General features: G+C 42.3%; 1 protein-coding gene and 1 long non-coding RNA gene across 2 annotated transcripts in view; one reads left to right on the forward strand and one right to left on the reverse strand.

Moving 5' to 3' along the window:
* The window catches only part of coro7 (coronin 7), a 389,354-nt gene that overhangs the window by 268,761 nt on the left and 108,324 nt on the right, over positions 1 to 12,269 (forward strand).
* The window catches only part of LOC127529558 (uncharacterized), a 112,828-nt gene that overhangs the window by 50,854 nt on the left and 49,705 nt on the right, over positions 1 to 12,269 (reverse strand). The window lies entirely within an intron of this gene.

Below are 12,269 nucleotides of genomic sequence, written 5' to 3' on the forward strand. Positions count from 1 at the left end.
ATGCGGGTGGATGGATGGTGGTGGTGGTGGAGGGGGCTTTACAGATTATGCCTAATTTTGTTTTTGAATTTTCGCTCGATATTTCGATGTTGTACTCAAGTAAATGTGCAGTATATTGTGCGCTTTGCGTATACTCAAAAAAATGAACTCGAAGAGAATTTATTTTATATTTATCTAATTTAAGTTAACTTTTTGCATGATAATAATAATAATAATACATTACATATATAGAGAGAGGGACATTCCTACGCGCAAAATTCACAATTTATGTATATGGCGCCTTCCCTGTGCTCAAATCGCAATAATACATTTTGTTTATATAGCGCTTTCTCCACGACCAAAGCGCAATATTAATACACTTTATTAATATAGCGCCTTCCCCGTGCTCAAGTCGCAATAATACACTTTATTAATATAGCGCCTTCCCCGTGCTCAAGTCGCAATAATACACTTTATTAATATAGCGCCTTTCCTGTTCTGAAAGCACAATAATATTTATTTATAGAGCGCCTTCCCCGTGCTCAAATCGCAATAATAATACATGATGTGTATATACCACTTTCCTACGCTCAAAGCGCAATAATATTTTTTATTTATATAGCGCCTTTCTCATGAAAAGAAAGTTAAAAGATTTTCAACAAATTTCTCTTTTCCGACTGCTGTATGTTGTTTGTGTTTATGTGAGGTGATTTTATGCATTATTTTTTTAAAACACTCGCAAATTTGTCGCCCACCCTACATTGCAAACGCATCGTTTTCTTCTTTTCCACGACAACATGGCAGTTAATTGTGTGATTACAGTACAGTGCAAGTGCGATCAATGAAAACAAAGCCAGTTTACCCTGAAGGCATATGTGAGACAATTACACAGTCTTAAATAAAGAAGTATCACTTATTATTTATTACTTGTACTCATAATGCATAAAAGGTGCCTTTTGAATAAATGTTGATTATATATCTGCCCTCTTAAACATTCTTGGTTCTGTACTGGCACTTTATTGGGCTTTGTGCTACAATTCTTCATTAAGAAAGAGCGTTCTTGACATGAAGTTGGTTCTGAACTCCCCAGTGAGGACAAAACAGAAATTTTTAATGTAAGGAAGGCGACCAAGCAGAATACGAACAGAACAAGACCACCTGAAGTTAGCCGTGTGATTCTACGCATTAAGAGCCCTTCTGAAATCACGAACTTCCGCCGAAAAAATGAACTGATGGGAATGTTTGTTAAATGTAAGGCAAGTGAATTCAACTTGAAGTGACTGTGTTTGCGTGTATCACGTAGATGTTTGTTGTTATATTGACATAAATCTCTTAAGTGTCACAATAACACAATTAATTGACGTTGAAACAAAGCCATCAGATTGTGTGCCGTGAAGCAGGCATAACCCGTCTCGAGGTCTGTTGTTATTTTTCACTTGTTAATCGCACTCAAAAGAAACACATTTTTATACTCGAAAAAATTGGACGCCCATTTTCACTACACAGTTACATTAAATTGATTTAAATTAAGCCTGTGTTATAGACGTCACTGTCCTATATTCGCATAATGGTATGCTCTTTTGTATAAAGCCCCTCCCCTTTTGTTGCATTGTTGTCCAAGGGATCGCCACACCTTTGTGTAGTTGGAATGAAAATGAAAATGAAAATGAAAAGACTTTCAGCAAATGGATTATTTTTTATGAATGCTGGGGAATGCTTTTGTGTTGTTATGGAAGCTGATTTATTTGATACATTTTCTTAATTCCCGAGGGGAATTGGTCTTTTCGCATATCCCTTTGGGGGTAAGTGGTCAGGGTCAGCCATCATACAGCGTCCACAGAGCAATTTTCAGTATTAAAGGCTTTGCTCAAGGGATCCTTTCTGGCAGTAATGGCACTTGAACTGGCAACCTTGATACGTTTTTTCAGTGGCAAACCGATCACCCGTCCCGCATCGCAAATGCATCTTTGTGTTCTTTTCCAGTACAACACGACCGCTAATCGTGAGATTGCGCAGAAGGAGCAGTCATTGAAAAATAACGCGGTGTGAACCTTAGCGATTCCCGTAGAACTTATTTATGTTTTAGCTGTCAAAAAACAGAGCCTGTTAAAGTCCACTGCTGCACTCCTAGTGTGATTTTGGGCTGTACATGAAGTACAATGCTGTTGTTTTACCACTTAGTGTTGTTAACATTTTTGTGTCATTTTTACTAAGTCATTTATAGGCATAGAACCTTAAATCAAAGCTTTTCACAGCTACACAACAAAACAGACCTGCACTGATGCAAGTTTATGTGTAAAGCTGCAACACAATATTCCATACAAATGAATTGCAGCAATTTATTGGAACCTGCTGACGTCACTAAATCCCGTAATTCTAGCATTTTGTTTTTTCCAGTGTGTTACTAATTTACAAATCTGTTATCATTTATCTACGGTTATTTCTGGAGCTGGTTAGAGACCTAAATTGTAATTATGTGAGCGAATAGAAAAAGTATCCTTACCACGAGAAAAATAGTAACATGAATATGTGATAAGAGACATTTTTCCCAAAACCCTTTTATTGTCGTAAACAACGTCAGAACACACAGAAGACACAGAACAACACTTGACAACTGTCATGGCTTGAAAAATGGACATATTTGGTAAGGGTTTAAGCTTTTCCTCCATGCCCCATAGCCACCAATGTAAAGTGCCAATGTGGGTAAAGCATTCATTTAGATTTATAGAAAGTGCTTAACGGTAGAATACAAATGTTTGTGGCAAATGCATATACACCATGTTTGTGAAGAAATAACCTTGACTTGAAAAATACCATATAAACATATCCTTTAATCGAAATAATTCTGTTGTACAGGAGGGAAAGAAAAAGATGGTTTTGTGATGGAGGGTGGGCAACAAGTGGGCCAGTGAATCAAATAAAAATAAAAGTTTCATCAAGTTCTGCAACCACACAAAACCTGCAGCATTCGGACAAAATCCTTTAACTTACTTTACAACTGTACAAATTTCTGGGGACAAATAAAGTTCTGTCTGTCTGTCTATCATATAGTGCCTTTCCTATCTATCTATCTATCTATCTATCTATCTATCTATCTATCTATCTATTACAGTCGTATGAAAAAGTTTGGGACCCCCTCTTAATTCATTGGATTTTTGTGTCTCATTGGCTGAGCTTTCAAAGTAGCAACTTCCTTTTAATAGATGACATGCCTTATGGAGACAGTAGTATTTCAGCAGTGACATTAAGTTTATTAGATTAACAGAAAATATGCAATATGCATCACAATAAAATTAGACAGATGCATAAATAAGGGCACCCAAACAGAGATATGACATCAATACTTAGTTGAGCCTCCTTTTTCTAATCTAACAGCCTCTAGACGCTGTCCTCCTATAGCCTTTGATGAGTGTCTGGATTCTGGATGGAGGTATTGTTGACCATTCTTCATACAAAATCTCTCCAGTTCAGTTCAATTTGATGGCTGCCGAGCATGGACAGCCTGCTTCAAATCATCCCATAGATTTTCGATGATATTCAAATCAGGGGACTGTGATGGCCATTCCAGAACATTGTACTTCTCCCTCTGCATGAATGCCTTTGTATATTTCCAACTGTGTTTTGGGTCATTGTCTTGTTAGAATATCCAACCCCTGCGTAACTTCAACTTTGTGACTGATGCTTGAACATTATCCCGAAGAATTTGTTGATATTGAGTTGAATTCATCCGACCCTCGACTTTAACAAGGGCCCCAGTCCCTGAACTAGCCACACAGCCCCATGATGGAACCTCCACCAAATTTGACAGTAGGTAGCAGGTGTTTTTCTTGGAATGTGGTGTTCTTCTTCTGCCATGCAAAGCGCTTTTTGTTTGACCAAGTAACTCAATTTTTGTCTCATCAGTCCAAAGCACTTTGTTCCATAATGAATCTGGCTTGTCTTAATGAGCATTTGTATACAACAAGCGATTCCTGTTTGTGGCGTGAGTGCAGAAAGGGCTTCTTTCTCATCACCCTGCCATACAGATGTTCTTTGTTCAAATTGTGCTGAATTGTAGAACGATGTACAGATACACCATCTGCAGCAAGATGTTCTTGCAGGTCTTTGGAGGTGATCTGTGGGTTGTCTGTCACCATTCTCACAATCCTGCACATATGCCGCTCCTGTATTTTTCTTGGCCTGCCAGACCTGCTGGGTTTAACAGCAACTGTGCCTGTGGCCTTCCATTTCCTGATTCCATTCCTTGCAGTTGAAACTGACAGTTTAAACCTCTGAGATGGCTTTGTGTAGCCTTCCCCTAAACCAGGAGACTCAACAATCTTTGTTTTCAGATCTTTGGAGAGTTGCTTTGAGGATCCCATGCTGTCCCTCTTCAGAGGAGAGTCAAAGGGAAGGAAGCACAACATGTAATTGACCACCTTAAATACCTTTATATCTCATGATGGACACACCTGTCTATGAAGTTCAAGGCTTAACGAGCTAATCAACCAATTAGGTGTTGTAAGTAATCAGCATTGAGCAGTGACAGGCATTCAAATCAGCAAAATGACAAGGGGACCCACATTTGTGCACAGCCAGCTTTTCACATTTGATTTAATTTCATACGATTAAATACTGCGTCACTAAAAATCTTTGTTCAGAAAACACCGCAGTACTCCTAGGAAATGAAAGACATACCAGTGTTATCTTTTTGTTGAAAGGAGAGTCAGTTATTATGCAGGCTGAGAGGGGTTCCCAAACTTTTTCATATGACTGTATATAGTGCCTTTCATCTATCTATCTATCTATCTATCTATCTATCTATCTATCTATCTATCTATCTATCTATCTACATAAAGCTGATGTGATTCAACTCTTTATAGTGAAAACAGACACAACATTTTTTGTGCATTAAAAAACTGTTGATTTTGAGTGAGAATAACATAAAATAGAAACCTCTATTGGAGAAGTCTATTTAAAAAAATAGCAACCCCATATAAAAATGAGAACAGCTATGGAAGAAGAAGAAGAAGAATGTGAGTAAAGACAGCAGTCCCTGAGGATGATTACGCCTGTGTTAAAATACTTCAATAAACTGCCGACATCAAATTGGCCCTGGTGTGTGTGCGTGTGTTTGTGTGTGTGTTCGATTGCAATGGAGTGGCATCCCATCCTAGGATTGTTCCTGCCTTGAGCCCTGTGCTTACTGGGATGAGCTCCAGCCCCTCATGACCCTTCTCAGGATTAAGTGGTGTAGTAAGTGGTCTGCTTTTGTTTGCTTTAAATGTGTTATTGTGACTTCTAAGTTATGAAAAAGCTACAGAATATCACCAGACACGATGAATGTACAGTATGTGATATTAACTTAAATTGAGGTGAACAACCCATTGGTTTATTTTTTTTTTGAGTGCACAATGAAATGATTCTTTACAACTAAAGAATCACACAACCCGAGTGCCAGTTGAATGCAGAACGATGTGACCGAACCTTCATTTTGGACGCACAATAGGCGTCGATGAGGACTTTCCGAGCGCCGAGTTCCATTGCTACACTTGAGTGTCAGTTTTCCTCAGGCTGCGTTCCCCGTTCCTCAAGTTCAGCGTATCTGACGCTTTGCATTCACGAGTGCGTCCTGTTTGGAGCCTCTCTGCTGCTCGGTGTGTTTCGAGTGAGCACGCGACCTCACTGCGTCCAGTAAAGTATATTTTTGTCCCGCTTTTGCCTTTTGTTCACACTGGTGGGCTGCATCCCGGACCTCTGCGTGCCTTTTACCGCACAGCACTCTGCAGCAGGCCAGCATCGCCTAATTGAAAGTTGTAACTTTGGGTTGTCAGCGAGCATCTCAGATTAGAAGAGCCGTCAGCACTTGGTAATATTTATGGCTGAGCCATTCTCTGCTGACAGCTCGTCTTTTTTGCTAGAAGATCAGCTGGTTCCAGTCCTGCTTTCCGCCTTGAACTTGAGTGAACTTTTAACAACTTTTTTTTCCCACCCCCATAATTGATTTTCATTATGTTTCTTATTTGGAGTTTGTTGAGGAACACTCTCATTTCATATAATACCTTACTTGTGTCAAGGCGCTAGAGATCGTCGGCCTAGTCATCGTCTGTGGAGCTTTCTTGAACTTCCTTTGTCCCGGTGGGTTTCTCTCCAGGTATTCCTTCCTTTAAGTGTGTTCAGTTATAATGCAAAAAGCACCTACTGAGGTAGTCAGGTTCGTACTGCCTCTCCATCCTTCCGTTTGCGCAAGACAGCTGGTTGAAATTTGGAACGTTTACTCGTCAAGAAAAGTTGTCGGGGCGGTTTGCTTGTCATCGACGTATCTTGAATGCAGCATGCTGGAAACGTTTTTTGAAATTTCAGAATCTGTCATTAGTACTGGGGTGTCATACCGTGTCAGCCATTATGGATGTGGTGAGAAGTCAAGCAAAATGACACCTTTTATTGGCCAACAATATGCAAAGCTTTCGTGGCAACTCAGGCCCCTTCTTCAGGCACGATGTAAATATGAAAGGCCCTGGCGAGTTCAGCTATGAACCAGTTTAGTGTTTCAATTGGACCTTGAGACCGGTTACTTTAACTTGTTTATTTATTTCTTTTTTTGTTCTGTATTTCACCTAGTATTAGGAATTTGTTAGTTTTTGCATACCCCTTGGAGTCAGAGTGCAGGGTCAGCCATTCATTGCAGGTTAAGGGCCTTGGGCCCAGCAGAGTAGGATCTCTTTTGGCAGTAACGGGGATTCGAACCAGCAACCTTCCAGATACCGACACAGATCCTTAGCTTCAGAGCCACCACTCCGCCCTATCAAATTCATTTATTTATTTAATTAATCAATCAGGTTTGATTTTTGTCATTAGTTGTTGCAGCGGCTCTGAGATTTTACAACCAATGAGGGTTCAGCTACAAGTGCGGTCCATATAATGCAGCAATGGGGACTACCGAACGCCGGTGTATTGGACCTCACAAATCAAAGAGAAGCTCATCTGTCTGATGTCTCGTGGGGGATGAGATTTGACTAAACTTGCCATACTGGTTTTCGTAAAGCGGCCTGCTATTGGCTATCAGAAACGGGAGCGAGCAAGACTGTGCTAGAAAGTCATTCAGCAGTCACTAAATTTGACACACCTGGGGCCTTATGCATAACGGCGTGCGTAGAATTCGCACCATAACATGACGTAAGCACAAAAGCCGAAATGTGCTTACGCACAGAAAAATCCAGATGCAGGAATCTGTGCGTTCGCCAACTTCTGCGTTCTTCCGCTACATAAGTCCCGCTCAGCGTGGAAATAAACGCACGTGCACGCGCCTTCTGTCCCGCCCCAACTCCTCCCAGAATTACGCCTCTTTGAATATGCAAATCAATATAAATAGCCCTTAAGCCCAACGTTCTGTGAAAAGGCAATGGCAAATTATGAGGAAAAATAGAAGAATTTCAGCGAATACCAAATGGAGGCAAAGAAAAACGTACTATTTGTTGGTTTAAAGAGTTATATAAGCAACAAAAGGAAGTTGATCGAGTGAGATAGCGTGTCGGAGAAACTTGAAAGCTCAAGTTCACAAAGTCGCTAAAGTGCCCGAAATAAAAAAGCTGTCACATATCAAAGTCGGCGTGAAAAGGCGACTCGTAGCCCAACGTCTGAGTGTCATATGAAAGCTTATTAGGGTACAGTGAAAAAAAAAGGCACACAGTGTGAAAAAGGCACGAAATGTCAACTTTAATCTCGAAATTTCCACTTTAATCACGTAGTTTATTTTGTCATTAAAGTAGAACATCATAAACTTCATCTTAAAATCGTTTAATTTACTAGTTTCTCAAATCCCATTGTAACTAAAGTAGCACGTTAATTTGATCTTATATGTGCCTGAATCACTACGTGCTCTTCCTCCGACAGGACACAGAATCCATTACGTTCGTAATATTACAGCTCTCTGAATAATTAAAATACTGAGAAGTATACATGACATCATTTTCATGATGCTATGAGTTAAAGCATGTTATTAAACATGGGAACACGGTGGCGCAGTGATTGTTCGTGTCTTACAGCAAGAGGCTTGCTGCGCCATGTGCGACCTTCAATGAAATAATTTATCACAGCAGTACTGTCTCTTTCAAACGTACTAACCTCCAATTCCTGTCCTTACTTTTCTTTCTCCAAATACCCAATCGCCACACAATCAGCTCTGTAATAGACGTGAAGCCATCTGTAAGCTTAGAACGCCGATTCTTCAAAACTTTTAAGGAACATCGAAATATCTTCGTAGTACATGTTTAATTATTCTATCCGTCTATCCTTCCAGTGTCGCGCCAGCCACAGCATGAAAACAGTGCGGCAGGAACAAACCGTGAACGAAGCTCAAGCTCGCTAGTGCTGCGGCACCATGTAGTTAAAGTTAAAGTTTTATCTGTATAATATAATCAACATATTTTGCTGCATTTCATCTTAAAAATGATATCGTCATCATATGTAAATATGCGCTTTATAAAGTGGCTCAGATTGTGCAATATTATAACTGTATCATAAGTACAATTACCTCACGGTAACTTGCAAGTACGAACAGTTCTCCAAGGAGCACTTGATGGACTGATTGAGTGCGTTTATAGTTCTTGGGATGAAACTGTTTGTGAACCGCGAGGTCCGTACAGGAAAGGCTGTGAAGCGTTGGTCGGATGAGAGCAGTTCAAATAGACAGCATGGCTGAGGCACCGAGTGCTGTATACCGATAATTCTCTTTCCGATCGCTGTAGATCTGTGATTCACACTCAGATACAGTGATATAAATACTCCGAGTGGTGCAGTGAGAGTAATATGGAAAAAGATGATCCGCTGTGGCAACCCCTAACGGGAGCAGCTGACAGAAGAAGAAGAAGGTGCAGTGAGAGTAACAACGCTAAAGCAGTTATGGTATTTAGAATAGTTTGACCATTCTCTGGACCATTATATTGTTACAGGTTAATTACAATCAGATGCATTAAATTTATGAACGATATGTGGTTAATTTCAGTGTATTTGATAAAGCCGCTGTCATGGATGTGGATCTAAGAAAGGGTAATCACACTGCTTTGACGCTGGCTGCCGCCAGTCTGCAAAACTGAGCGGATAACTTGAATACGACAGGGTATGAGCTACCATGGAAATGTGCGTGGCTTTACACCAAGTTTAGGTTTTATACATTGCGATTTGAACGCGGAAACGTTCTTACGCAACATTTCTGTGCGTACGCACCGTTTATACACGAGGCCCCTGGCGAATTCAAATATGTCACTTGATAGACGCCGGTGACAAGATGTGCAACTGCAGTTGGTAAATCTCCAGCTGAACCCTTGTTGTTCACACTGGGATCTGATTGAATTCATCTTTCCCCCAAAATGTGGCGCCCTGTCTCCATGGTGGGGTACTTTCCCATGTCTGCACTCTCTGGATGCTGACACCATGACGGTATGGCATGCATAGTGAGAATGCCTCCGAGAGGAGCAGCGCCATTAATAGAAAAGTCAGGTGTCCTTCCAAATTATTATTAAGTCCTCTGCGCCTGCATTCAGTCAAAGCTGCCATGATAACAGTTTAAAAAAAAAAATCATCAGTCACACACGCAAAAGTAGATTTTTACGGAGTTGCAGACATCTGGCCTCCACTTGACCTTCCTGACAGACAGCAGTGATTTTCTGGGTGAGTAATTGACTCCGCGCTCTGAGCCTGATCACTTGGTGCAGTCGGCCCCTCGAGGCGGGCACACGAGTCGTTAAGCTGTGCCTTTGCTTATTCCGTGTCGATTGTCAGTCGGCCCACAGTTGTTTTTATTTTTTTTTTTGACCTCTCATGATTTAGGGGGTCTGAGGGGTCTGAGTCTTCAAGAGCAAGTCAATTACAATGAATATAATAAGAAGTTAATTAGCAGCAAAAACAGGTCACTCGTTAAAAAAAGGGTTGGAATGAAAACCTCTAGGACCGGAGTTGGCGAGCCCTGCAATGGTGGATGTGTTATCCTGCCGACTACACCATCTTCCTCCATTCTTTGCCGTTATTGCTTTGTAGATTGTCTCATGATGGAGCTCACTTTGAACGATGCCATATGGCATGCAGCTCTCAAGTAGGCTCAGTCACTTTGCTACACTTGGACATGTTGGGTTGTCTTAAGTGGGTGGCACAGCGCCATTTGTTGGAATTGTTTTTAAATGTTTTTGAAGCAACTACCATGGTGTGTCTGCGTGGGTTTCCTCCGGGCGCTCCGGTTTCCTCCCACAGTCCAAAGACATGCAGGTTAGGTGGATTGGCGATTCTAAATTGGCCCTAGTGTGTGTGTGTGGTGTGTGGGTGTGTTTGTGTGTGTCCTGCGGTGGGTTGGCACCCTGCCCGGGATTGGTTCCTGCCTTGTGCCCTGTGTTGGCTGGGATTGGCTCCAGCAGACCCCCGTGACCCTGTGTTCGGATTCAGCGGGTTGGAAAATGGATGGATGGATACATGGTGTGTGGATTGTGGCTGACCATGTTCCACAAAAGATACAGAATGGGTTAATAATTCGGAATTAATATAAAATAAAAAGTTGCAAGTCAACAACATTAGTAAGTCCAGTACTATGCTAGATTACTTACATATTTTTTACAAATGCAGCACTGGCAAATTCACTCACAGTCGCAGTGTAAATCAAATGTGGGTAGTGAGTTGGTTGCCTTCTGGTTTCACACTTTATAGCACTTTTCTGTGGTGAAAAAAGCAACTCACAACACTTTACAGTTACATTAAGAATGGACGGGGCAGCACGGTGGCACAGTGGGTAGCACTGCTGCCTCACAATAAGGAGAGACCAGGGTTCAAGTCCTGGTTGCCCCCTCCCGTGGAGTTGGCATGTCCTCCCCATGTCTGTGTGGGTTTCCTCCAGCAGTCCAAAGACACGTAGGTTAGGTCAACTGGCAAATGGTGTCTGTGCCCTTTCTAACTTGGCACCCTGTCCGGGGGATTGTTCCTTCCTTGCACCCAAAGCTTGCTGGGTGATGAGAAAGTTTAGATAACGGATGGATTCCTACAATGTGAACAATTGGAGTTTAAAAATGAATCATTCAAAGTCGCACAGCCAGCCACAAGTGGGAACTGTGCTGTCTGTCTTGTGGTTTTCCAGAATATGGCACCTTTCTGTATCACAGGGCACCCTAAGCCCCTCAAAGTGACAATGCTGAACCAGCTTGCAGTTTCATGTTCTCTCCCAGAATCACATTAAGATGGGGGCTGAACCAACATACGCCTAAAATTGTCACCAGCTGGCCACCCTGTCAGGGGCTAAAACAGATGGCACCTAACATGCTGCAGCATCACAGCACCTGGTACAAAACAGGGACCAGACGCCAGTCCATGCCAAGTCATGGGGTGCTTTCCCACCGCAGGAACTCGGGCCATTTGTAGTTCCTGGTGGGCAATTTCTTGGTACTTGTTTCAGCTCCCACTCCGGGGTGTGTGTTTTTTGTTCAACCAGGAACTGTCATGGGTGGGGCTCGGGCAGTGAAATGTGTGGACCACAAACACTGGCGCCATCTTACAAATCTCTTAGTAGTTTGGACTTTGGAGCGTCAGAGCGCCACACTTCATAGCCAGCACTCTGGTGAGGCATGCCATACGCCACATTGAAGTAATGATCTCCCCCATGAACTCGCTGTCACTTTGAAGCCATAAGGTGCAGAGGGGGGGGTCCCCCCCTGCACTCTCAAATGCACCTCATTTCTCATAGCACTTTGCACCCCATCACTCTTCATAGCCACCCTGATGCAATGCACAGCATCAAAGCCACCATCTCCCCTGTGAACTTGTGATCACTTTGAAGCAATAAGGTGCGGGGGGGGGGTCTGTCCCTCCCCCCACCCCCGTGAACACACAAACGCATCTCTCTTAGCACCGCATGACTTCAGAGTCTGCCGCGGGTCTTCTGCCAAGATGTCTTGTGCATTGTGCCACTCTGCCAGGCTCCCATAAAGCTGCGACTGGTGAAGCACCCTGTCTGCACATGACTGTAGCTTGTAACTCCTTCAGCATTCTGAGTGGTCTCTTGGTGGCCTCCCTCACCCATCTTCATCAGTGTTTTGGTGGTCTCCATCATGCTCTAGCAGACTTCCAGTTGTGCCACACTCCTTCCATTTCTTCATGATTCATTTCACTGAATATCCAGTGACTTGCAGATTTTCTTCTCTCTCTGGCCCTTGACTGGTGTTTTTCATGGACCTCTAATCCCAGGAGGCTACACCTGTGATGGTTCACGGGTGTCATATTAAAGGTTGTGAACATGTTTTTGTTTTCTATTTGTAATTAATTTAGACCACTTTGGA

Source organism: Erpetoichthys calabaricus, chromosome 11 (assembly GCF_900747795.2).
Source record: "Erpetoichthys calabaricus chromosome 11, fErpCal1.3, whole genome shotgun sequence".
NCBI lineage: Eukaryota > Metazoa > Chordata > Cladistia > Polypteriformes > Polypteridae > Erpetoichthys > Erpetoichthys calabaricus.